General features: G+C 40.0%; 1 protein-coding gene and 1 long non-coding RNA gene across 2 annotated transcripts in view; one reads left to right on the top strand and one right to left on the bottom strand.

Moving 5' to 3' along the window:
* The window catches only part of LOC125462876 (fibromodulin-like), a 144,030-nt gene that overhangs the window by 57,696 nt on the left and 60,380 nt on the right, over nucleotides 1-25,954 (bottom strand). The window lies entirely within an intron of this gene.
* Nucleotides 1,017-25,829, top strand: LOC125462974 (uncharacterized). The gene is made up of 4 exons (XR_007249736.1): nucleotides 1,017-1,246; nucleotides 19,844-19,972; nucleotides 21,023-21,091; nucleotides 25,720-25,829. It is a non-coding gene; the product is annotated as an uncharacterized LOC125462974 (long non-coding RNA).

Genomic DNA, 25,954 nt, shown 5'->3' with positions numbered 1-25,954 from the left:
CATGAAGCAAAGAATAAAATAGTGACCACCTACACCCATGCTGGTAGCCCTCTTTCATACTTGGTGTGTAGGTGACTTCTGATTTTGGGTGACTTTCTGAGGCTTTAAAGGTTAACTGATGCATTGGCCTCTACAGTAATACACTTTTCAAAGATAATGAGAGATTTCTTTTCATCTAGAGAGAGTCCAAGTCTTCTTTTTGGAAATTAGGTAAGTAATTTATTACCACCATAGACATAAAATAATTTGAAAAGGCCTTGAGGGACAATGAGGAGATTATACTTCACTCTTGGGATTGAGAACACTGTACCTGAAAAAGAATAGAAGTGACTTTATAATTCATTTTAAAAAGGATCGGATTAGTTTGACGGTGGGAAACCTATAGGGATACAGATTCAGAAAGATTTCTCTTTCAAAGAGGTAGAAGAGTGGTGATGGGCCAAATGGCCATCTTCTAAGCGTCGAGTTTCTATATTCCTCTAGCTGATCAAAATAGGGAGATTATCAAAGTAATTCTATTCAATGCTAAAGCCAGTGCACAGAAAGAAAAAATGATTGAATATGTGCAGTAATGAGCAGCAGTGTGGCAGAAGCAGTGTGACATACAAAAGGAATTGTTTTTGCTGCAAAGTCACATTTGTTAAGAGAATGATGAAATTCTTACTGAAAAGGTTACCTATGTGCTCTTAAAGGTTGTCATGTGTGCCCATTTAGAGGCTGTTTGCCTCTTCATTATGGATTACTGATGTACCCATTAAGAAATCGCCAGTGTGCCCATTATGCTTTACCTATACGTCTAGTTTATTAGATTGTAAATCTGGTCAATTTGTTCAATGAAGGTTTGACAAATTTTTGACTAAGCAGGTGATTGCATGTTGATTTATTCACAAATTCTGCATCAGTGCAAAATGAGGTCAAGCAGACGTACCAATTAGTGGCCAGTTGTGTTTCGGGCTTGCATTTACTACAAACTGCTTAAACTTTCTTTGTAACATTTCCTTTTTAGTCACCAGCAAAGGAGACTTTTCTTTCCATTCATGCTGAACTTGATACAAATGCAGCACTCAAGGAGAAAGGATAGCATTGTGAACCATTGTGCCATCCAGTTTTTCACAGGAAGAATTCACATTTCCATTCAGATTTACCTGTCACTGCTGTCAATTATTTACTCAACTTCATCTCACAGTTTGTCTTAAAGTTTTCAGCTGGAAATCTAAAGGAACCGTGGGATTCTCTCAACTATCTGGTAAGAATCATTCTAGTTGTCTTTGTGTTGCTGACGTTTTTATTTGCAGAGCTTGTTATATTTAAGGGTGCAGACAAAATCCACTGAACCAAGCAACGTTTGCATTTAGCTAAATTCAGCTTTCATTTGTCAAAACAAAGAAAGGAAGAAAACAGAAAGCACTTGCTGCTCTTATAACTCCCTGAAACCATACACAATGAATTTCTTGAAGTTGGTTTTGTTGAATAAGGTATTGATTCTGAAAGAGTTAATGCTGTAGCTGCATTAAACTCTACGCATTCTGACAATGACCTACAATGTTAGAACTGAGAAAAAGGAGTCTAGCATTTGTTTTGAATGCGGACAGACATTTCACAACCAAATCCTAATAGATTTCATTTGCGTAATGATGACAGATTAGAAATGTGATTTGTTTTTGTTTAATTCTAAAGTGACTGTTTTTATTCTACAAAAAAGTGGATTGCCACTGGAAATAAAATCTCCAGTTGTAAATTCTGTGGCTGTCCGGCAAAGTCCTGTATAAAGCCCCTGGACTGTTGCACCTGTAAAGTGCAAGGTGAACTTCAAACTGGGGGAGACACAAGAAAGGATAATAATGCAGCTGACTACCCACCTCTCAGCAGAAAGCTAATTCTTGCAGAAAAAGCTGTTTTACCCTCCAGGAATATGCAAAATTGGGTTTATAAACTGAATGCAATGCTAATTTTTCTATGCTATTGACTATGCTGCAGCACTGATGGGACCACAGCTTTGAGAACAACAACTTCAACACCCCGACACTGCAGGTAAAGTAAAGGAAAAGGCTCTCTCTCATTCTGAATGCTGGAATTTGGTCACTGTCAGAACAGATCAGAACAACAGAATTCTAAACTACTGGCAAAACCTCAAAATCATAGAATCATGAAATTAACTGCCAATGTCACTGCTACTGGAGCCATCTAATAATGATAATAATTGGAACTGCAGATGCTGGAGAATCCAAGATAACAAAGTGTGAAGCTGGATGAACACAGCAGGCCAAGCAGCATCTCAGGAGCTCCTGAGATGCTGCTTGGCCTGCTGTGTTCATCCAGCTTCACACTTTGCCATCTAATAATGGCTTGTGAATTACAAATAACATCTTTGTCACTGCGCTCTGCAAACAATTCACTGACTTTTCTTGAATTCCTTTTTTTTTTCTTTAATTTTATCTTTTTGGACTCACCCCTCACATTTGCACATGTGTGTTGTGTTATCATTTATTTTCACATTTAGTAGCTAGTAAACCTATTTCTCATAATTCAAGGAAATCTGGTCTGCTCAGTCACAATTGTCTACTTTGGCATTGTAATACTTCTGTGATTCTGTGAAATGTTCTCCTTTAAAAGCCTAAATTCATTTGGGTCTCTGTGAAAAGTATCCACTAGGGAAGGAAATTTCCTTTTAAACTTACCTTGTCGCTTTCAAACAATGCTGCCGGTTAAATAAACAAGGCCATATTCTCCAAACTCCGGAGCACCTCCATGAGGAAATATTCTAATCTGTCTCTCTCCTCTTCAGGGATATCTTGCTGAGAGCCATTACAAATTGGGCAACATTTCCCATGGTCTATCATGAAATAAACTATATTTTGTTGTTAACATGTGTGCCACTTCTCATTGAGACTCAATTGTAGTTTACCGTTGACTACTGGTAATTAGTTACACCCTTAGACTCAGCATTGTAAGAAGAATTTTGAGAAATCTGCGAACAATTCATGTATAAGTCTTGTGACAGGCTTCAGCTCCTTTTTTTTAACCTTCTCAAGGAGCTACTTGTAAATTTGTAGTTGCAATTCAGCCCCATATTCCATAGAAATTTCCATAGAAACCCTACAGTTTGGAAGCAGGCCATTCAGCCCATTGACCACACCGACCCTCCCACCTAGGCTCAACACCCTACCCTATCCCTGTAAAGCTGCATTTCCCATGGCCAATCCACCTAGTCTGCACATCACTGGACACTATGGGCAATTTAGCATGACTAATCCACCTAACTTGCACATCTTTGTACTGGTGGAGGAAACCAGAGCACCCAGAGGAAACACATGCGGATACAGGGAGAATGTGCAAACTCCACACAGTCACCCAAAGCTGGAATAAAACCTGGATCCCTGGTGCTGTGAGGCAACAGTGTAATCACTATGCTTACCGTGCCAAGCCTAACCATTGACACAGAGGGATGGGCAGATTAGAATATTCATAGGCGTGTTCCTGAGTTTGGAGAAGATGGCCATTAACAGGCCTAAGTGGCAGGCAATGGGCAGCAGCCAACTACTTGTTTCAAACCCATGGTTATATGGGTAGTGCCAAAGTGTATCTGGATATGGAGCTTGTAGAACTTCTATAGTGCCCCCTAAGAGACTAACAATTTGGTCGATTTTTTTTATTAACCTTGGAAAGGAGGAATGGCCATAAGACATAGAAGCAGAAGTAAGCCATTCAGCCCATTGAGTCCTTCCATTGATGTCAGCAATCATAAGCCACCAGTGGTTGGTACTAAAATGTACAGGTTAAGCAGGCAAAGTCATAACTGTTTGATGAGTTGCAGTTTCCCATAGCAATGAGATGAACGTTCAGTTAATTTTAAATTATTTTCCAATGTTCTGAGTCGATATTTACTACAATGTACAGAAAAATGCATCAAAGTGCTAGTTAATCATCACCATTTAGCCCCTGGTTTTGTTAATCCCCCTAAGGCATTGATGGTGTGCATGTTTCTCATTATTTCTTTCTGGTACATCTTTGCGGATGTCATTGGTAGCAAATACCTTACTATACATTTCCAAGCAGTGGTTCTTTATGTGGGAGGCTGGATGGAAAGAGGAAGCAGACGGACAGCCTGCCACACAAGCCTTTTTTTTATTTCTTTCACAGGATGTGAGCATAGCTGTTTATTGGCCACATTTGTTGCCCATCCTTTAAAGCCCTTTGGGAGCCTGGCCTTAGCCTGCACACATACACTGAGTTTGTCTGGGGAGATCGCGTTAGTGTAACACCGTGAATCTTATCAGACATCAAGGCTGTGGAAAGACAACAGTTGCTCTGAGTACAAAGCTAGCAATTACAACAGAATTAAGAATGTTCAATATCGAACACTTTTCTTTATATATATGTAAATCAGAAAATTCACAAAAGAAGCCAAAGTGCTGTTTAATTATAGGATTTCAACCCCAGTTATAAACCTAGGCTCGATCTCATAGTGTAGGCTATTGTATGAAATCCTATATGAAATTATAGCCTTGAAATTTGACAGCTGCAACTTATAAAGCCAACTTCATGGCAAAAGGTTTCCGAAGGAACTTCAAAGAAGAAGCAGAGAATGGAGCTTGGCAAATTGTGGGGTGTGAGTTAGTGTCTGTTTGATTATAAAGAAACATTGTTCAATGCAAAGGGAGAAGAGAAGAAGCAGAACCATTCAGGGACATTTAATTTGAGAGATTATGGATGAAGTAGTTGAAAAGTACACCACAGAATTTGGAGGAGAGGCTGGGCAGTCAAACACAGAGGATGAAAAGGACGCAAGATTATAGGATAAGGTAGGCCCTTGGTAGATTTGTTGATGAGGATGAAGATCTTAAAGTCAATGCACTGTGGGGAGAGGAAATCCAAGCAATAGAACAAGCAAGAATTCCTTTTCTTTCATCCATTCACACGACATGGATGTCACCGACTAGGTTAGCATTTATTACCCATTCCTAGATGATCTTGAGAAGGTGGTGGTGAGCTTCCTTCTTGAACCACTGCCGCTGGTAGCAGGTAGTACACCCAACAATGCTGTTAGGAAGGGAAATCCAGGATTTCACTCCAGTAAGCATGAAGGAATAGCAATGTATTTTTGAGACAGGGTGTTGTATGCCTGGGAACTTGTGGGCAGAAGTGTTCCCTGTATCTGCTATATTTCACCAAACGGGTCTGCCAAACTTGTGAGCCAGACCAGGTAAAGATAGTGGGGTTTGAACCAATGTCCCCAGGATATTAACTCGGGTCCCTGGATAACCAGTCCAATGACATTACTACTATGCCACTACCTCCCTTAATTGATAGCAAATAGAGGTGTACTAGAGTCAAAGAGACATACAGCACACAAATGGACCCTTCAGCCGAACCAGTTCAGTGCAAACTCAACTAGTCCCACCTGCCTGCGCTTGGCCAGCTCACTCCAAACATTTCTTATTCATGTACATATCCCCATGTCTTTTAAACAATTTAACTGCAGCTACATCCATCATTTCCTCAGGTAATTCATTCCACACTCCAACTACTCTCTGTGTAAAAATGTTGCCGCTTATGTCTTTTTAAATTTTTCTCCTCTCACCTTAAAATTATGCCCTCTAGTCTTCAAATCATCCACCATAGGGAATATTGACACGTGCCTTTCTGCTTATCTATACCCCTTGTGAATTTATAAACCTCTATAACCTCATTCCTCAACCTCTTACGATCCAATGAAAAAAGCCCTAGCCTATCCAACTTCTTCTTATAAGTCAAGCCCTCCATCCCTGGCAGCATCCAGGTAAATGTCTATTGAACTCTCTCCAGTTTAATAATATCCTTCCTATAATTTATTAGCTGAGGGTGAAGGAAAAGGTAATAATCACCAGGAGGGATCCTTGTCTTTATTTGATCTGATAGCATAAGATTTATTGGGGTCCAAGTACAATGTTAGTGATTCCCTTGGTGATTCTTTTCTGACTTTAAAACTCTGTGCTGCCACCTCTGGTGGTCTGTCCTAATGCTGGGACAGAGTGAAGACAGGGATGACAATGGTTGTGACTGGGGTGTGTCTGTAATTATGATTCTTATGACAATGTCAGACTGTTTCTTGTCTCATATTTGGAACAGGTCTCTCATCTTTTGGCACAAAGCCTGCAGATCTTACTAAAGAGGACAATAGAGGACTGTCATATCGGATGCATACGTGGTCCTTGGGTGGTCCTTCCTGTTTTTATTCTCTTTACAGCTTTCTCGCAAGTTGATACAATCGAGTGGCTGGCTTCAGCCTTGTAGATATAACACTGTTGCTTTAGTTCTGGATAGTCATATAGACCAGTCTGCAGATGTCCTTCTCTAAAAGACGCTGTTGAATCAGATGCATTTTTGTAACTGATGTAGGTTTCAATGTCACCATCAAACTAGGTTTAGCTGCAGATTTATTAATTGGGTTCAGATTCCAAAAGTTGCTGTAGTGGAATTTGAACCCGTGTCCCCAGGGGTAGGCATCTGAATTACTATTATTGGAGTTACACCACTATCCAAACCCCCCTCCATAAATTCCCCACCTCTGCATATATCTGTTTCTTTCTGTGATCCTTCCTTTTTAGAGTTATTTGGCTGATCCTACACATGGCCAGGATAGTAAATAAACAAATGCAGCCATCCTTCAAACAAGTTTAGTGTCTCCCTTATCTGTTTTTCCCATATGCTTATTAATTCAGTCATCTTTTCTGGCCTCTCTTTCCCTCAATTCTATGACTGACATGTAAGGTGAAGGCTAGCCTTTCAGATATTAGCTGTCTCTCAGTGGGTAAGACTCTTGTCTCTGAGCACAAAGTTGCTAGCTTCAGTTCCTCACCAGGACTTGAGCCCAACAATCAAACCAGGCACTCTGGAGCACTAATGGAGTGCTGTGATGCTGGAAGCATTCCTTCTTTGATGAGATGTTAAACTGAGTCTCCATCAGCCCTCTCAAGTAAATGGAATATAGCCCTTAACACTGCTTTAGAGTCATAGAGTTTTATAGCATGTAAACAGACCCTTCACTCCAATTCATCCATGCCAACCAAATATCCTAAACTGATCTAGTCCCATTAGCAGGCATTTGGCTCGTATCCCTCCAAACCCTTCCTATTCATATACCCATCCAGATGCCTTTTAAATGTTGCAATAGTACCAATCTCCACCACTTCCTCTGGCTGTTCTTCCCATACACATGTCACCCTGTACCAGAACATGTTGCCCCTCAGGTCCCTTTCAAATCTTCCCCTTCTCACTTTGAAACTTTGTCCTCTAGTATTGGACTCACCTACCCTGAAGAAGGGACTTGGCTATTTGCTGTTTCCATGCCCCTCCTGATTTAGTTAACCTTTATAAGTTCAATCCTCACCCTCTGATGCTCTAGGGATATTCAGCCTGTTCAGCCCATTCAGCCTGCCTCTACAGCTCAAACTCTCCAACACTGGCTATATCCTTGTAAATCTTTCCTGAACCTTTCATGTTTAACAACACTGTTCCCATAGCAGGGAGACCAGAACTGAATGTAGAATTCTAAAAGCTACTTCACTGATCTCTTGTAGAGCCACAACATGACATCCCAACTCTTATACTCAATGCACTGACCAATAAAGCCAAACCAAGACCTTGAAGAACAGGAGATCTGTCTTTTGCAAGGTTACCCCCCAAATCAGCATGATATAAACAGACCATCTAGTCACTTTCATTCTGTTACTGACAGAGTGTATATTATTGGTCACTGTGTTTCCTATATTACAATAGTGTCTAAACTTGAAAAGTTTAGTAGCACTTTGGGGCATCCAGTGGTCAGGAAGGCACAGTCTAAATGCAAGTCTCTCTTTTCCCTTTTGTAAATTGCATTCAAGTTTTGCAAATGTTGTTTAAAAATAATACTTGCTCTGAATTCAAGTGACCATACAGGGGCAGTGATGTGAATGGCAGGGAAGGTGAGTAAGTCAGACATAGAGCTCAGGGGCAGTTAAAGGCAAAAGGAGTGGAGCTGGATCAGTTCCATTGTATATCAGCTGGATTTTCGATTTCATGGAGGGTGTCCAACAGATGGCCAAATCTCTACCATCTGTTTTGAATCCCTGTCCATGCTCAATTTCACCCTCCCTGGAGTTTCTAACCTGTGCACCATTTTAAGAAGCTTCGACCTTAAGGAAGGAGATTTTAAGATGTTCTCTATACTTGTAAGTCTGCAATTTATCATGGCAGCTTGCCATTAAATTGTTCATTTGCTCTTCTCCCACTGACACTTACGTCTTCCTCACCTTGTCATGATGGTGATAAAGAAGTAGATTATTTATTTTCAAGTTCCATTATCTAATTGTAATACCTGGGACCTTTGTGGTTTTGGATAGGAGAACCTTGACTTAAAATGGCCATGGTCATCTGCTGACCACACAGGCTAGTCAAGCTGTGAAAAAACAAATCGGAATGAATGAAATCCTTTGAACTGAAAGTAGCATCTTATCAAAAAGCACTGAAACAGTCAGACATGAAGAAACCTTCATCTGTTATTTTGACTTACACCTGTATGATATGCTTTTATATGTGAGATGAAAGGCATTGTCTGTGATTTGCAAACATGGAGACATAATCCTTAACCTCACATCAGTGAGCATTGCCAACTTAGTGAGACCAAGATTAAGACAAGGGCTCATTTAAATCCCTTGCCACACCTATCACTCCAGCTCAACATCCTAAATTATCTGTTGCTCTAACTCTAGCCTCCTATGTGTTCCCTTCTCCCATCACCCTGCCTCTGGTGACTGTGCATTCACCCCCTAAATCTCCCTTACCACGTTTCCTCCTTTAAGATCCTCCTTAAAATCTACTCTTTGATCAAGCTACTTGGTACTCCTCCTCGTGTCCCGTCCTTTTGCTCTGCATCCATTTTTCACTGCATTGAATGTGTTGGGATCATTTATTACATGAAAGATGTGATGTAAATGCTCATGCTTGAATGGCATAAGAAGTGCACTTCTCAATTGAACCATCAAAAGGAGGTCAAATGGACCTTGTCTAAAAAGGCTTTCATTTACTATTCTTTTCGTGCTCTTCATTCAATGTGAAAATCAGCAATATCTGGAAAAGAGAAATAGTCTCATATCATGAACACATGGATGGAAACGGAACTAAGGTCTACAACCTATACAAATGAAAATAGGCTGACTGAACATGTTGTACTTTTTGTGAATAAGTGGGACCGTTTACAAAGTGAGGTTTGTTACATTTGACATATTACAAGTGATTCTGTGCAAGAAGTAGGTTGGTTGAATGTGTTCACTGAAGTGTGGAACCATACGTATGAAGTACAGCATACAATCAGGTTCCTCTATAATTACAGCTACAAGAGTGAGTGAATTGCCTGAGGCAGGTCAAAGGCAACATTTGGACACCATGACGCCAGCAAGACAATTAATATAAATATGAGCTGAAAATTTAATTGAAGGTGGATGCACTCGACATTAGTCCTGAATTTCATCACCATCATTTAAGTTCTGCTAAAAAAAAGGTTCGGTGTACATTGATTGGCTTGATTCTGAGTAGAGAGATACTTGGGCTGGGCATAGTTTTTGACTGTGATGAGCATTCATTTACACAATATTAAATTCATTTAACGTTGTTTGCCATATTTAGCTCAACAAGTAGTATTCCCATCTCTCAGTCAGTGACTGTGGGCACAAGATTCTAAGCTGACACTGAAGTGAATTCTGAACTGTTGGAGATGCTACCTTTAGAAAAGATCTGAAACTGAGATCCTCAAGTCTCTAAAAAGACAGCATTAATTTTCACTTATATACTGACCACACCCAGTTATACTTATCAATTCCTCTCTCCCCTCCTTGCTGTCGCAATGTATGTTTTTACTTTTCTGTGTTTCTGATTGTGGGTTGAAATGGGAAAGGGATTGTTTTGCAAATTAAGGATTGTGGAAAGCATTTGTACACTTTTGAAAGCAAGCTACCAGCATTTATTGGGAGTAGGTTAGCTCAGTTGTCTGGATGATTGTTCTGTATGCAGCGATGCCAACAGTGTATGCTCAATTCCTATATTAGCTGAAGGTACCATGAAGTACTCTCCTTCTCCATCTTTGCTCTCAAGTGAGATGTGGGGACCCTCAGATTAAAGCACCACCAGTTGTCTCTGTCTAGGAGAACCTAGCCCTATAGCCGTATAGGTCTATGGTGACCTTAACAGCATTTATTGAAAGTAGTGTTTACACTGTTGTTTGATCAACTGATGGAGGTTGATTAGTTGCAGACAATTTGTTACCAGGGAGTGCATATGAAAGGAGATTTGGCCAGGAAAACAGTTGATTGGTCTGTAGAATGATGACCAATTTTTGATGATGAAGCCCTTCTGCCTATCAACACCAATGTGATTGGTTCTGAGGCAGCTAAGAAACTTACGGTTCTGAACGAGAGGCTCAAATGCCACCACATGTTTAGAAAAGCGTGTACTGTCATTTTTTTCTGCCAGTAGAGAAGAGACTCGAGCCTGAAGAAAGCCATTTTATTTTCCTTCACTTGTTGATATAATCTGTTGCTTCTAATTAATAAACCAAAGGCTTTATACATTGTGAACCAGTTCCTTCTGTGGCTCCCACAAGCTTGTAAATGTAGGTGGAGAAGAATGATATTACTGAACAGCAAATCTTGAAAAGCCAAAGGCATCATTCCAGCAAGCCTTGTGCACAGGGACCATTGAACTGCCTTTCCAGTTTTTCCTTCCACCTATAACACCGATGCTTTTTTATTTGGGACTGTCCATATATATGTGTAGGAGAATTTTTGTAAGGGGGGGTTTGTTTCATTAGCAGAGTTACACGTTGATGACTCATAATTGTCTACTTGCAAATAAAATCTATTCATTTAAAGTGAATAGCAATTTGTGTTAAATCATGCAACCTGGTGTGTGCTAATCCATCAGCCTGGGGATAAAAATCAGTTATGTTGTGTAAGCATTTTGTGTGCTTCTGTAAAACCTTTACTTTTTGCAATATATCTGGAAATAGTGGGACTTGATTTGTAGTGCTACCACAGTAAGGCATGATGCTACAAACCTCCCAAACAACCAAACATTCTGATCCTCCAAGCAGCATCTGCTTCACATGTGACAAAATCTGCAGATGACATACTGGAGTCATCAGCCAGCATGAAAGTCTTCAAAACAGATTAGAAGCAGGTTAGTCCTAAGTCATTGCTTGAAAAGAAGTCTCTAATGATTAGGCTACATGTCTGACTTGCAGTATCGGAAAAGCAAAAATTTCCTTCAATTAAATTTTGGGAAGATTTTAGACCCTGCCACAAATTCAATTTCTGAGCCAGCCATTGTTCAAAAAGGTTTTGGCATTAATCCTGTGTTTTTGACTACATTTAACTTTTTGCTTGATACATGACCTTGCTTTGATGAGAAAATGGGAGAAACACATGTGAGAATGTGGGTGATTGCAAAACCCAACCACATCATAATACATAGACTATGAAATCGTAGTGTTTGGAACCAGGTGGATCTCATTAACTACAAGGCTCTTGATTGGGATTGTTGACCTGGGCCAAACAGGAAAGCTTTGGCTGACCAACATAACCAGGAGATTAGAATCTCCTCAGTTGAGGCCTGACTCTGAACTGGTTGGCCACAGCCTGTGCACTAGTAAATAAAGGGTGACATGGTGACCAGTCACCGGCCCCTGTGCAGTTATTTCAGAAATATAATAATGATTTAACATAATAGGATCAGCCGCGCTTTAATTGCTAACTCAGTTGTTTGGAGCCAAACATTATGAGATTAAACCATACTCCATGGTTTCAGAATTTTAAAACATCGATACCGGCCATATCATACAGCACTGAGGAAGTGTCATTCTCAGTGAGATGTTAAGCTGGGGATCCATCTGCCCTCTTTGGTGGATTTAAAGATGCCTGGCATTTGTTTGAAGAATAGCTGAGGGAGTCCCTCAAGCCAATATTTATCCCTTTATAAACACCACAAAAACAAATTATCTGGCCACTGTCACTTTGCCATTTGTGAGTTTGTTGGATGCAAATTGTCCCAATATTTCCTACATGACAACAATAACTTCAGAAATGTTGTTAAGACATGCAGGAGATCATGAATTGCTTTTTTAGAAGTATTTTCTTTTTATATTTGAAATTGACTTTGCTATTAAATATGCCACTGCCAATCACAAATACAAGTTGGCTACAATTTCTGGATATTCTAATCAGCAATTACCAGGACAGAGGTCAAATGCTATGCTCCTGGAGCCTCACAAATTCGCATTGTATAGACTTTACAGTAAACAAATGCAGAAGAGACTCTTGCAGAATCTTATGTAACAATGTGGGCTACAGCATGATGTTTAGCAGAATGCACCAAGATGCTCAGTGAGGCTGACATGACATGGGAGCTTATTGCTTCATCTTTGATGTTTTTTTATGAGCAGTGACCAGCATGGTGAGTTTCTTGCCAGGCTGTGGCCAACTGCCAATTGCAAATTAATGAGGACCACTGCCTGTTAAATGCCATGTTGATGTCTCAACTCTCTCGATTTATGTTCAACCTTCCATCTTTTCTGCCTGACCAAAAAGCCAGATATCATGAAAACTCAGCGTGCAAACTAACCAGAGATTCAGCTTGCCATATAAATTAAAACACTTCTGCTTTTGGACAGGATCAATACACGTCTCTTTCCTCTCTGTAAGACAAACTGCAAAAGTTTTTTGTCACTGTCAGTATTTTGAGAATCAGGTGGCTCTGCAAAATCCAAATCTTTATTTTTTTGTACAAGTGTCTAGATCCTCAGCATGTAGGTGAACTCTATGCTCAGCTTAAATAGATCCCATGTCCCTTCTTATCACAAGGTGTAAAGAACTTTAGATTCACCAAAGAGAGAAAATCTGATTCAGCATGTGCAGCAAAACTATGCTTACATTTTATCTTAATGTAAACTTTGTCATGACATCCTCTTTAACTGTCAGGATCTAGGCATTCTGCTTGGTCGGGTGTGGTAGAGGAAAGGCATTTACTAGCCTGGTCAAGGCTCTTGTATTGAAGAATGTGTGTTATTGCATGCCAACAGTGCATTAGGGATTATGTTGAAATGGAAAATTTTGTTACAGATACTATAAGGAAGAAGTGGATGTTTAATCTTCACTTCTTTCAGAGTCTTTGCTGTTCTGCCCACATGTCCATGAAACATTATCATACTGGGAAGGTCTTACGGCATTCCTCAGCATTAACCCTGTCTGTCCCATATACACCAGAATCTGTTCGAGTTTTGAGTTCTGTTTTATTCCACTGGTAACAGTTATCAGCAGACCAGCAATGCCGTCCATAAGCCAAGTTACTTCCTTTTAAGCTGTTGCTTAGCTCTTTCATCAATTTTCTTTCGGTCATCGGTAAAATCACCTTGTTTCTGTGCAGCGGTTTAAAGTTTTACTATCTTAAGGTGGCTTTATCAATGGAAGCTGTTGTTATTGTGTATGTATTATAAGGTCACCATTCTGTCTGGGTGGAACTCCTATGGTCTGGCATTATTTGAAACCTTGGGACTGCATAAAATATGGCAAAGCACAAAGTACATGATGGACAATTCTAAACACTAAAGGTTAAATTCCAGATCAGTGGCCTCCTCTTATTTGACCTCCAAAAGTTTCAGTTAGTACAGTCCTTGTTTTATAGTTACAACTATTTCTCAGGAGATAGAATTGTGATATAGTTCTGGGGAAAGAAGGATAGGGGGAGGAAAGTTTTGAAGTATAAGTGAGTCTGAACGTAATGTAATAATTGCAGCACACTCCCTGCTGCTACTTGTGTGGTAACTGCTTTAAGAAAGGGCAGAGGGTCACAAAACAAATTTGTGTGTTTTTCAAAATAATGCCTGCATCTGTTGTACCATAGAACCCATACTAAACTGCACACTATACTCTAGAAGCTGCCAAGGGGTCAAGCTATTTTCATTTCACGCCTTGCTTTTAAAACCCAATGTCTATTTGTTTCCATGTACAAGCAAATAGGAGGGGCAAGAGTCTGACGCAGCTTTTGCTGGAACCAGTTGGCATTATTGCCACAAGTTCAGTGACTGGTCAATGCTGTTACGGTTGCTATTTCCACTTCTGACTCTGGATACAGCTTTTTGGGAGCCTTATCAACAAAAATAACCTGCATTTCCATAGCAGTGTCAAAACAAAACAAAAAAGTTTCTTTGTGTGCTGCTCTCGGTAGCGGAGCATTGCTTTTGTTATCTGAAAATGAAGAATGTGCTGGGTCTCTGCCGTTTAGTTAGTCTCAGAAGGCCCGCTGCTATAGCCCTGCAGATATTTTTTCCACCCATTTGGTGTTTGTCCAATTCCCCTTTCGAAACCAGCGATAGGCTTTTCCTCCACCACACTCTCAGGCAGTACATTCTAGATCCTGACTACTTGGTGTGTCAGGTTGGCTTTTCATTAATCATCTTCAATTACTGTCTTCTGGTTCCAACTATTGCTTGTCTGCCAATACTGTTCAGACATGTCATTATTTTGAATATTTTTGGCAAATCTCCTCTTTTTCAAGGGAAACAGCTTTCTGATCAATCTGTATAGCTGAAGTCCCACATTCCTTGAAAAATTGTATGTATCATTTTTGGAAACCTCTATTTCTGTCCTAAATCCGATGAGACTTAACAGCTCTTACACATTGTCCAATATGTCTACAAACACAGCTTCATTTGGATGAATACAACTTGGAAACTGGATTGTGGAATCTTCTCACTGTTGTTCATCATCGTTCATCAGTGAGGGTGAAACTTAAGTTGGGCAGGGATGGAAAAAATATAATATCTTAAATGGAACTGAATACTGGGTGGGTGTATACCTGGTGCCTGAAGCAATGTCAATCTTTTTACACTCCCCAACAAATCCAAATTTATGCCCACTGTTTCTTGCGCCCTCTGGAAATTCCATTTCCACCTATAGCCTGCACTCACTCTGCCATACTAATCATGACTCCAAAACCTTCTATCTCTTACTGCTCTCTCCCTATTACATCCAAGTTCTCCAAGGATTTTGTGAGCGAGGAACACTCCAGAAAGGCTTTAAATCTCACTGTGAGGATGGAAAACTTTACATCGTTGGGAAGTTCTGCTTTTGTGAACATTGTGCAAAGGCAGCAGAAATATTCAAACATGCTGTTCGTACAAGTTGATTCCAGGCAAAAAAAAAACTGCTTTTGCTCTAACTGCCACATAATACAGTGCAAATAATAGGATACCTTTGGCATGGCATTGCTGCTTCCCTGAATATTCAAATAAAACAGCATCGGATTTGAATGGAAACATTCTTCATTCATGCAAGGAAAGGGAAGGGAAGATCTCTGTCAAGAAGAATATTTTGGTAAGTGATATTGGAATCACTGATGTTATCCTCAGTCACTACTTCTAAGAGGAATGCATTGCATTCTCTTCCCCTCTGCTGTCAGAATGTGTAAATCAAGACTGGCATATTCAGATATTGTGCCACTGAAACCCAATGGCACTTAAAGCAGAGGGTCCCAATTTTAACCCTGGATGAATTTTCATGTGTGAATTATCATTTTAAGTGAGAAGCATTTGCGTTGTAAATGTAATCAGATCTAGCCTGTTCTAACTCCAAGGTCTCATTAAGATACTACCAGTCAACATTCGGCATGGTAATAAAATGTGAAGCTGGATGAACACAGCAGGCCAAGCAGCATCTCAGGAGCACAAAAGCTGACGTTTCAGAGATGAAGGGTCTAGGCCCGAAACGTCAGCTTTTGTGCTCCTGAGATGCTGCTTGGCCTGCTGTGTTCATCCAGCTTCACACTTTATTATCTTGGATTCTCCAGCATCTGCAGTTCCCATTATCCCAACATTCGGCATGGTATGAGCGCTGAAGGAACTGTAGACCGTCAGGAATTAATACAGTCTATACCCATCTCCCAGCCAGATGGTTTTACTCATTGTCAAGGGTTGTCACCAAGAACTTCACGCCAATCTCCCGGACAGTGCTGTGCACCACCAACATAATAAAATCATAATCGAGGATCATGCCATTGGGGTAATTAGAAGCTTATTTTCTTTCTAATTGGGAAAACGATGTGCCAAGTAGGTGAAAAGGATAGTACTGAGGGAGGCAGATGGTCTAGGATGTATCCAAGTAATGTTGGCAATGCCAAGATAGTTATGGACAAAGGGATGTTCCTGGGTGATTTCACAGAAGGGAATGAGGGCTACTGAGCTTATTCATTATCCTAGCACATGCACAGTCTTGGTCTCTTGCCTTTGAGAGAATAGTGTTCTTTCAGTTTCCAATGATTGAGCATTTCCAGATCACTTGAGCAGCAACACTTGGTAACATGAAGGTTTGGTTTATTTTACAGTTTGTGATGAGTTAGTTCCAAGTGGGTTGGAGAGCGAAAGATCAATCAACCATTTGGCTTTTGATAAATGGCAATCCACAGAAATGGTATTCAGGTTGGCTGAGATTTTTTATATAGCCAAACTGAATACTGATTTCAACATCTAACTGCGCAGCCCTTAAAATTTATTCTCAAGAGAGCTTGGTGTTAGAGGCAAGGCCATTGATCATCATCCTCAGTCGTTCTGGCTACAATTAAGTGGCCATTTCAGACAGCAGCACACATGGTCCTGAATTCCAATCAAACCTAGATCATGCGTATATGAACATGGGAACGGGAGTAGGTCATTCACCCCCATGAGCCTATTCCAGCATTCAATGAGATCATCTTTATCATCATCATTGGCAGCCCCTTGCAGGTGACAATGGCTCCCTTTCACTTGCAGGGTGAGACCATAGGCGGCTGTACAGACCGATGCAGCTTCCATAGGCTCTGGGGGCAGAAGGTGGTCATGGGAAGGGGTAGTGTGGCAGCACGCTTCTTACGTTATTTTTGTATTTTCGCCTGGCGTCTGCTTTCTCCTGACAGCAAATCATGACTGATTCTGTTGCCTAACTTCACATATTTGCCTTTGACCTTAATATGCTTGCTTAACTAAAAATTCTCTATTTCAGATTAAAATTAACCACTGATTCAGCACCCACTACCATTTGTGAAGGAGAATTCCAAGCATCCACCACTCGTAAAAACTGGCCTAATTTGTATAATCTCTTATAACAACCCCTGAAGTCCAACTATCATCTCGTAAACCTATGCTGTACTCTTTCTAAAGCCAACTTTTCCTTCCTAAGATGTGGTGCCAAAGTCTACTCACCACACTCCCAAGTGGGGTCTAAACACAGTGCTCTTAAGCCGGACAGGACATTAATGAATCTAATAAAATGTGAGGCTGGATGAACACAGCAGGCCAAGCAGCATCTCAGGAGCACAAAAGCTGACGTTTCGGGCCTAGACCCTTCATCAGAGAGCCTGACATTAATGAATCTGTTGGGTTTTTGGTGGTGACTCTTACAGATACCAGCTTTGAACAAAAAATAAAATTCTTAAATTGTCATGATGGGATTTGAATTCATATTTTCTGCATTAGTAAAAGATCCACTCCACCACTTTACCCCATGTGAGGAACAGCACACAGTTCAAATGATTGTGAAAGAGGATCAATCTGTCCCTTAGTGAGAGTGACAGCAAACAGAAGAAAGACAAAAGCATGAGAACTAAGGTCAACCAATTAAATCTGAACAACTGACCAACACAGAATGAAGAAGTCTAAAGGTTGATCCAAATGCTAAAAAATAGTAAATATCTGTTTTGGGTTTGTTAGGAGTGGAATTGTGCAGAGAGTTATTTTTCATTGCATCTACACTGTGCTGTCTTCACTGTTTAGGGCAGCATACAAAGAAACTTTTGGTTCAACAGAAGTTTATCACTTCTCCACTGTGCTACTTTTCTTTTAAAACTTCAGTGCAGGTGAGAAGAGCAAGCTCACATTTCAAGCCCATGGCAGGAAAGAAACAGTATTTTCCAGCTGTGTCAACAAGACCAAGCTTGTGAAGCCATAGGAGAGTATACCTTTCATAGGAAAATCAAAAGAGCCATTCAGCGGCATAGGTAATATCGAGTTGTTATTCTTGCAGCAAATGGTCCAAAGTGCATGATTGCTGACAGCTTATGTAAAGCATTAACAAAATACTGCCTGACTTGCATGAGCTCAAATCCTTTTAAACAGGAAAGGCCTATAAGGTTCTCTGTTGCTGGCACAGCAGGCAGTGCTTGTTGGATGCTAAGATGTATAGTGAACCATGGAAACACATCCCTTTCATTTTTGTATGGGTGGGGAACACAGGAATTGCTGTACTCTCAGTTTTTCTACATTATGCTCGGAATCTCATGAAGTATTAATTAGCAAAATGAATTCAACAGGGACTTGAGTAGTGGGTATGTTGATGCACCTGTTTCCTGAATATTCTGCATCAATCGTTTTCATGTGACTGAGGGTTGAGAGTTGGCATTTTAAAGGTGTGTAAGTATCGAATGGGGCTGCACAGACATTTTTTACTCAGTTGAGACACTGGAAAGGAGGGTCACAGCCACAGCCTGTTGTAAAAACAAGTTTAATCTGATGCCATAAAGCCCTTATTTATGGCATGGTTTTGATGATCTGAGTGAACTCTGTTTCCACCATGATGATCCAATGGCCCGAAGGCTCTAACACTATGGCAGCGAATGATAAATGATCAGAGTTGATTTCCTGCAAGTAGAAATATTGGAATTATTTAAGCATCTTGATGGATGGGCTAAGGAAGTGGGTTGATTGCCACTTTCTCATCTGGACTTATCTTGTGTTTTTTTTTGTATTGCCATCTTAGAAGTGATTTTGTTATAAATGCTTGTAATGTCCTATTTAAGCCAAGCAGAACTGGTCAGCGTTTGGCTTCAACCCTGATTTTTTCCAATCTCCTATAGGATTATTACAGAGCTATAAATTTGGCCTTGGAATCTATGTGCATTTAGGGAGAGAAACAAGTATGGGCACATATTTCTGATTGCTATCTTTTGATAGTATTACAGAATAGAATGAAAATTGAAGAATGGTTACAATAAAGAAGTAGACCACTTGGCCCATTGCGTCTGTGCTAGCTCCCAAAAAGTCAGCATTTTACCTAGTGTCATAGCTTTATCCTCTCCCAATAGTCCTGTACATTCTTCCTTTTTAGGCAATAGTTTAATTCTCTCCTGACTGTCTTAATTGAAATGCATTGGAAGAGAATGATGGAACGAACAAACTGGACAGGCATGAGAACAGCAGTGTATATAATTGAACTTGCGTAAACAAAAATGTACATGAAAATGCATGCATTCTTTGTATTTTTGTATCGAAAGGAGCTAATTACTTATCAATCTAATTAAGTGCAAATCTTTGTCTTTGTTTGCTATAGTCATATGACCTTCACGTTAAAGCATACATCTTACAGAGATAAACATCTTAAACTTTTTTCAATAAAGCCTCAGATTGAACACATTGCTGTGTTGTACACTCAAAATGTCTGTTGCCTCTTTTTCTTTTTTAACTTAATCTGTAAAATTTACCAGTTGGATGAAGATTTTTGTGATCTGCCCCAATACTTCCTAAGTGGCTTGGTATGAATCTCTGTTTGATAGCCATCTTGCGACGGTGACTTGGGATGCTTCTCTATGTCTAAGGTACTATTTATATACAAATTGTTCTTGTAGTTGGTAGTTGTTGACTGTATCTATATTCTGTGTATATTCCAGCATCTTCAGATGAGGGTTGAATAAGCAGTGTAAATGAGGAGGCACGAAGGGAATGATATTGAATGGTTCATTTGTCAGAATGTGACATTTAAAGATACATTTACTGAACTTAATTACTCATGTGAAGTCATTGAATGTCTTTCAGATTTGCATCCTGGTTCTACAACTGGATACCGTTGTTGGGGGGGAAGGGTGCACAGCATCTCAGGGGAGTATAACAGCAGCAGCCAGGTCTGTGGTACCACAACTGACTCTGCTGTAGAGCAGGGGGCAGGTAAGATCCAAGTGAGCAATAGTGCTTAGAGTCTCACTAGTTAGGGGTGCAGCCAGGTATTTCTGTTGACCTCCATGGCCATCTACTTCAAGTACCTTCTGAGCGTTTGCCTGGGGCTCCTCCTGAACCATCATGGATGGAGGATCTCTGTCCTCTTGTACTGTGTCAGAGGACTTTGCAGCATGTAGCCTGCCCTCTTCTGTCACATTATCTCTCTGTTAAAGTTCTGACGCTGTTCCCAAACTGCTGCAGCCAGAATGCACCTGCTGTGTAAGAGAAGTGATCTGGCTTTTAAGTAGTGCAGGCTAGATTTAAGTGGTGCCGTGCAGAAACTATGGCACCATGTTTCACCATTCAACAGAGTGCTGTGTCTGACTCCCATTTAAATTAGCAAGCAGCACAATGTCTGGTAGCTGTTAACAATTTATTCTTCAGCTCATCCCTTTCTCTCACACCGAGCAGCAGAAGGGGAGAGATGAAACAAGTTAGTCTTTCCTCCAGCATACTCAGAGGAGATCTGGCCCTGTGTTAGTACACTGCGGTCCTGTACTCATTGATAGAGGACACTTTGGCATGCTGGGAATTCTCATTCAACTTGTTACTATTGAAGTACAGAGTTGGTGAAGAAAACCTATATATTTTGTTGTCCAAGTTATGGTGGGTATGAACAGGTTGCATTATAATTGGTTCATGATATTAAACATCACAATTTAAATTGTTTGTTTAGGTAGAGTCCAGGCATATATCTTTTAACTTTTATTTTAACTCACACATCACAAAACTTTATTCATGTTGATTACTTGGTTCCATATATAATACGTGCATTTGAGTGTTTACCATTTATCACAAAATTAACATACAACCATCACTTGTTCTCTAAATCTATCTGGTCTTGGCCATCTTTGCCAAAGCCTCCTTGATGATAACACGTAACAATCGGCAAGATTGGCTCAGTAATCCAAAAGGGATCTACTCAGTTTCTAAGCAGAATGAATCAATTTACCAATTCTATATTTCTTATCTTCTTATTTTCTTATTTCAACGTTTCAGAACCACAAAGGCCAACCTTTTAGAAAGGACAAGTTGTTTGAGCAATAAGCTACACAAACTTTAACTCAAGTAAGTATTTTGGATGCCAAGAACTAGCTACAATGATTCAGTTATGTCATTGTGACCTTGAGGGCAGAGTTTTAAACAACTTGGCTGCCAAGTTGTTTAAATGGAGTGTATATTTGGTTGTTTATGTTCTTTTAACTTTGTCTTGTCAGAAGTTTGTAGAATCAAGTTCTACCCCAGCACGTATGATCACCATCTAAGCTGATGCTGGTAGGGTGCTTGTTGAGATGCTTGAGTGCATATCTTCATTGGATGAAAGTGAAACATTATTCAGGCAGAAGTTGTTTCAATTGGCTTCACTGTCATTTGACCACTTTCTCCAATTGCCTTTGTGTCCTTCCTATGCATAGCACACTATGTAAGGGATATAGCGACCTCGAAAGAAGTGTAATGTTGATACACTAGATTGTTGTCAACCACCCAAAGATTATATTTTGAGAAGAGGTCACACAAACTAGGTGTGAAATCATCAGTTTAAAAAAAGACTAATAATTTTGGGATTTTGAAAGGAATGTGTGATGCAGTCAGTGAGAAACATTTGTTGCCAATGGTGGAGTCTAGGACAAAAGACATAGCTTGAATTCAGAGTAAAGCAGTTCAGGAAATAAGTTAGAAGACATTCTTCATGGAATAAATATGGTTGTATTGAAAAGTGCCATGCAGCCAAAGTAGGCTGAAGGTTTGAAATGAAGATTAGTTAGAATCTCATTGAATGGCAGAGCAGACCCAAGGTCAAATCTTGTTCTGAAGTTCCTGTAATCCATCCAGTATTCAACAAGTGCCCTTGTTTGATCTTGTTATGGCATTTTATCCGAGCATTTTTTACGAATGGGCAACATCCTGAGATGTGTGATATGGTTTTGTTTGCCATCTCACACCTTCGGCATAATTTGTTTCGGTTAGGCCTACCTCTAGATAATGTGGTTCTTGTCGGGTATAGATTACACCGCAAGAGCACGCAGTTAATAAATCTAGAGGATTTTTGCTGTACTCCGGCCTTCGTCCAAGAATTAGAGATCTTGTAATCTCTAAAGTACTGGATGCCTGCCCCTTAACATTCCAGTTTTTGCCATTTTTCAAATTCCCACTCCCTCCAGCCTGCATACCTATTGGGTGGTTTTGGTCGTCCCGCATTTGCCTTCTGGAGTGCCGGCATCATGTCTTGGATGGTGGTCATCAGGTCGATTTTCCCTTCGCTGCTGCTGCGGCTATTGGGTTGGAAATTTTCAATTTCCTTGAGGACCTTGAGCTCGCGCAGTCCCGCAGCAGTCTTTATTTTTCTGCTTTTAATGTCACCATGTACTATTAAAAATTATGAGGAAGTTTGATGAATTAAACAAGCTGGCACAGTGGTAATCAGAGGACACAGATTTAAAGTGATATATTCAAAAGAAGTTCTCAGGAGAAGTAAACAGATTGATTTTTATATGGAGATTTAGAATGCAGAGCCTAAAAATAGCATTGGAAGCAAATTTAATGATAAATTTTAGAAGGAAGATTGTACATATAGTTGAAAATTAGGCATTTGCAAGTCCATGAGATAAAAGCAGAGCAGTGGGATTAATTTGATTGGACTTTGAAATTGTTTGTACAAATATCATGGTGTCATTGAGTCATACAGCATGGAAACAGATCCTCTGGTCCAACTCGTCCACCCTGACCAAGCTTCCCAAACTAAACAAATCCCATTTGTCTGCGATTGGCCCTTATCCCTCTAAACATTACCTATTCATGTACCTGCCCAAATGTCTTTTAAATGTTGTAACTGTACCTGCCTCTAGCACTTCCTCTGGTAGTTCATTCCACGTATAAACCACGCTCTGTGCGAGAACATTGCCCCTCAGGTCTCTTTTAAATCTTTCTCGTCTCACCTTAAAATATTCTCTCAAGTTTTAAACTTCCTTACCCTAGGAAGAGCTTGGAGTTCCATGTTCTAACAATCTTGACTCTTCCTTTCTGTATCTGGATGGTCTGAATGACTGCTTTCTTCAGAGGGTCACAGAGTAAATATTTCTTCAAAGGGATGATAATGCAATTGATGAGATGTGCAAAAGAATCAAGAGAGTGAGCCAAGGGCTGTTTCTTCCTTATATCATTGTTCCTCATATATTTGATCTAACTGTATACACTGAATGGACACTTTAAAGGGGGCACTTCAATTGCTCCATCAACTAAATTTGCGTGGGATTTACACCGATCACTAATCTGAAGAATATGTAAATAGGATGCCCCATAAGATGTCTAACTAAACAAATTGCTGTAATAACATTAAGTCAGGACTTCAGGAGAAACTGCTTTGCCCAGAGAATGACTTCAATGTGGAAATCTCTACCACAAGGTGTACTTGAGTGGAAGAGAATGGATACATTTAAGGGAAATCTATATGAGCATATGTTAATGAAAGGAACAGAAGCATATGTTGCTGTAGTGTAATGCAGAATTGTCACTGGAGGTTCCTGTGCAATATTAACAGCAACATGGATGTGTTGGCTGAAAGGGTCTGTAGTTTAAATTCATTGTAAATATCTATCCTGATAAGCAGGCATTCGCCAAATTGCGTTGGCATAAAAATGGCGCGACTTACTATAAGGAAATTCACCTATGCTGTTTCTTTAGGATGCGCTGGTAAATTAAACTGCAGTCCCATGTATTCATTCATATTTGGCTAGAAGGATCCTGTGAGGAAATTTCCCCTGGTGCCTTAGTTTGCTCCGCCCAAAGTCAATCAACTGATCATTCATGTCATTTGTTATTTGCAAGAGGTTGCTTCTTGCAAATTAGTATCTGTTCTGTGTCTACGTTGTAACAGATACATCACAGGAATGAATCAGATATAAAATCTTTTGGGATGTTAAAAAACTATATGAACACAACTTGCTCGCAGGATTTGAAGGTAAATGCATTGTGTGTTAATGTTTACAATAATGGAGCGAAAGGATAAGAGAGGGCATTTGGCATCTGTGAATAAGTGACGTAAATTACACCAGAAGAACAATGGGTTCTGTACGACCTTCTGGAAGTAACATGAGCTTGAATTTACAAGGATAACAGTACGCCAGTTGGCTTCTCGAGTCTGCTCTGCCATTCAGCAAAGTCATATCTGATTTGATTAATGCCTTAATTTAACTTTCTTACCAGCCTAACCCCTCCCACTGCCCCATAAACTTTGGCTTCTTTATCTGTCTGACTCTGCCTGGTACAAATTGCCTCGTCTTGCTTGGTAGCATAGAGCTTAAGCAGAGTTAAACATGGACATGAGGTCAAAGCATTTTGCGTTATACTTATCAGGATGAAGACATTGTTCCTTTTTTAATTGTGGTTTCTTGTGTTCTCATCCCAAAAAATGCAAGATGAAAAGCTTTGACTTTGTGTCTACTTTGAACAATATATAACACCTTACCTTCACAGCTTAATGAGAAGAGAATTCCAAATGTTAACAACCTACTGAGAGAAGAATTTCTTTCTGATCTCCAACTAAATGGGAAACCTATGATTTTGAAACTGTCTCATTCTATCTTCCTGAATGAATGGGAGCATCTTCATGGGATCTAACCTATCTCTCAGAATCATAGGTTTCAATAAGATCATCTCTGATTATGTTAAACTATAATTAATATAGCCCCAACCTGCTCCACATTTAATCATAAGGCAAACCTTCCTCCCAGAAATCAGTCGAGTGAACCACTTCTAATGCCTCCATTGAGTTACTGAGCCATCCACATCAAGAGAACCCTTAGTTTAATCTCTAAATTGCATTGAATTAATTAGTTTCAGCAGAGCAAACAATTGGAGTTTATACAATTAGCCTCTGCATCCCTGAGTTAGGGAAGATAAAGATCAGTCAGGAGCCTTGCTAGAAATTTGGGGACTTCAAGTGAAAGCAAATTGAACTTGGCTCTGATCTACCTGTACTCTCTTCATGTCAAATAGCTAAAAGTGGGCAGCTATTGAACTCACACTATGGCTATGGCTCTAGCAAGATATTTATACCTAATGCATCAATACTTATACTAACTCGCATAAATGGCTGTAGGGAAAGTGGGCAATGTTGTGTGAATGTTCACAGCCCATGGTATAGCTATGTGGGTACAGAAATTCACCAAAGATTGTTAGACAGCACCTTCCAAACCCACAACCGCTTCTAACTAAAAGGATAAGTGGTATAGATGGGAATGCCACTACCTGCAAGTTCCTTTCTGACCCACTTACCATCCTCGCTTGGAAATGTATCACTGTTTCTTTATTGCGGCGGGGTCAAAATCTTGGAATTCCCTTCCTATGGACATTGCGGGTTTACCTACCGCAGCAGTTTAAAGAAGCAGCTCACCACCACTTCTCAAGAGCATCAATTGATGGGCAATAAATGCTGGCCAGTCAGTGTTGTCCATCTCCCACAAAAAAAGCATCACTGCTTTGAAATTGAAGTTTTACCAGCAGAGTATCAATAGGAATATCTCACTTTCAAGATCAAGTTTAAGGTGTTTGTTATCCCCCTTCCTCCACTATTACATAAATTTTTCATAAATCTCAAGCCCAGCACAAATCTACGTAGCACATTCCCCATCCTCTTTGCCAGATACTGTTTCAAGCTGTTACATCAACATTGTGCCTTGTTTCAAATTTGCTTACAGATATGAAACTGCAAACAGACGCTTAACCTTCAACACTTCAAGGAGAGGATGGGGGTGGGGGCAACGTGGATGGACAGGCACAAATTGTCCCGTGACAGAGAATGTGTGAGAAAACATAATTAAATATACAACAAATCTGTGTCTCTCTTGAGTTTTTGCTGGCAAATGTAATGTGTATGGGGGACAATAACATGGTTAATGAAGCATAAAATCTTAAATTCATATAAACTCAATA

This window comes from Stegostoma tigrinum, chromosome 21 (assembly GCF_030684315.1).
Source record: "Stegostoma tigrinum isolate sSteTig4 chromosome 21, sSteTig4.hap1, whole genome shotgun sequence".
In the NCBI taxonomy this organism is placed as follows: domain Eukaryota; kingdom Metazoa; phylum Chordata; class Chondrichthyes; order Orectolobiformes; family Stegostomatidae; genus Stegostoma; species Stegostoma tigrinum.
The sequence above is the reverse complement of the archived record's forward strand: the minus strand, read 5'-3'. Positions and strand labels throughout refer to the sequence as shown.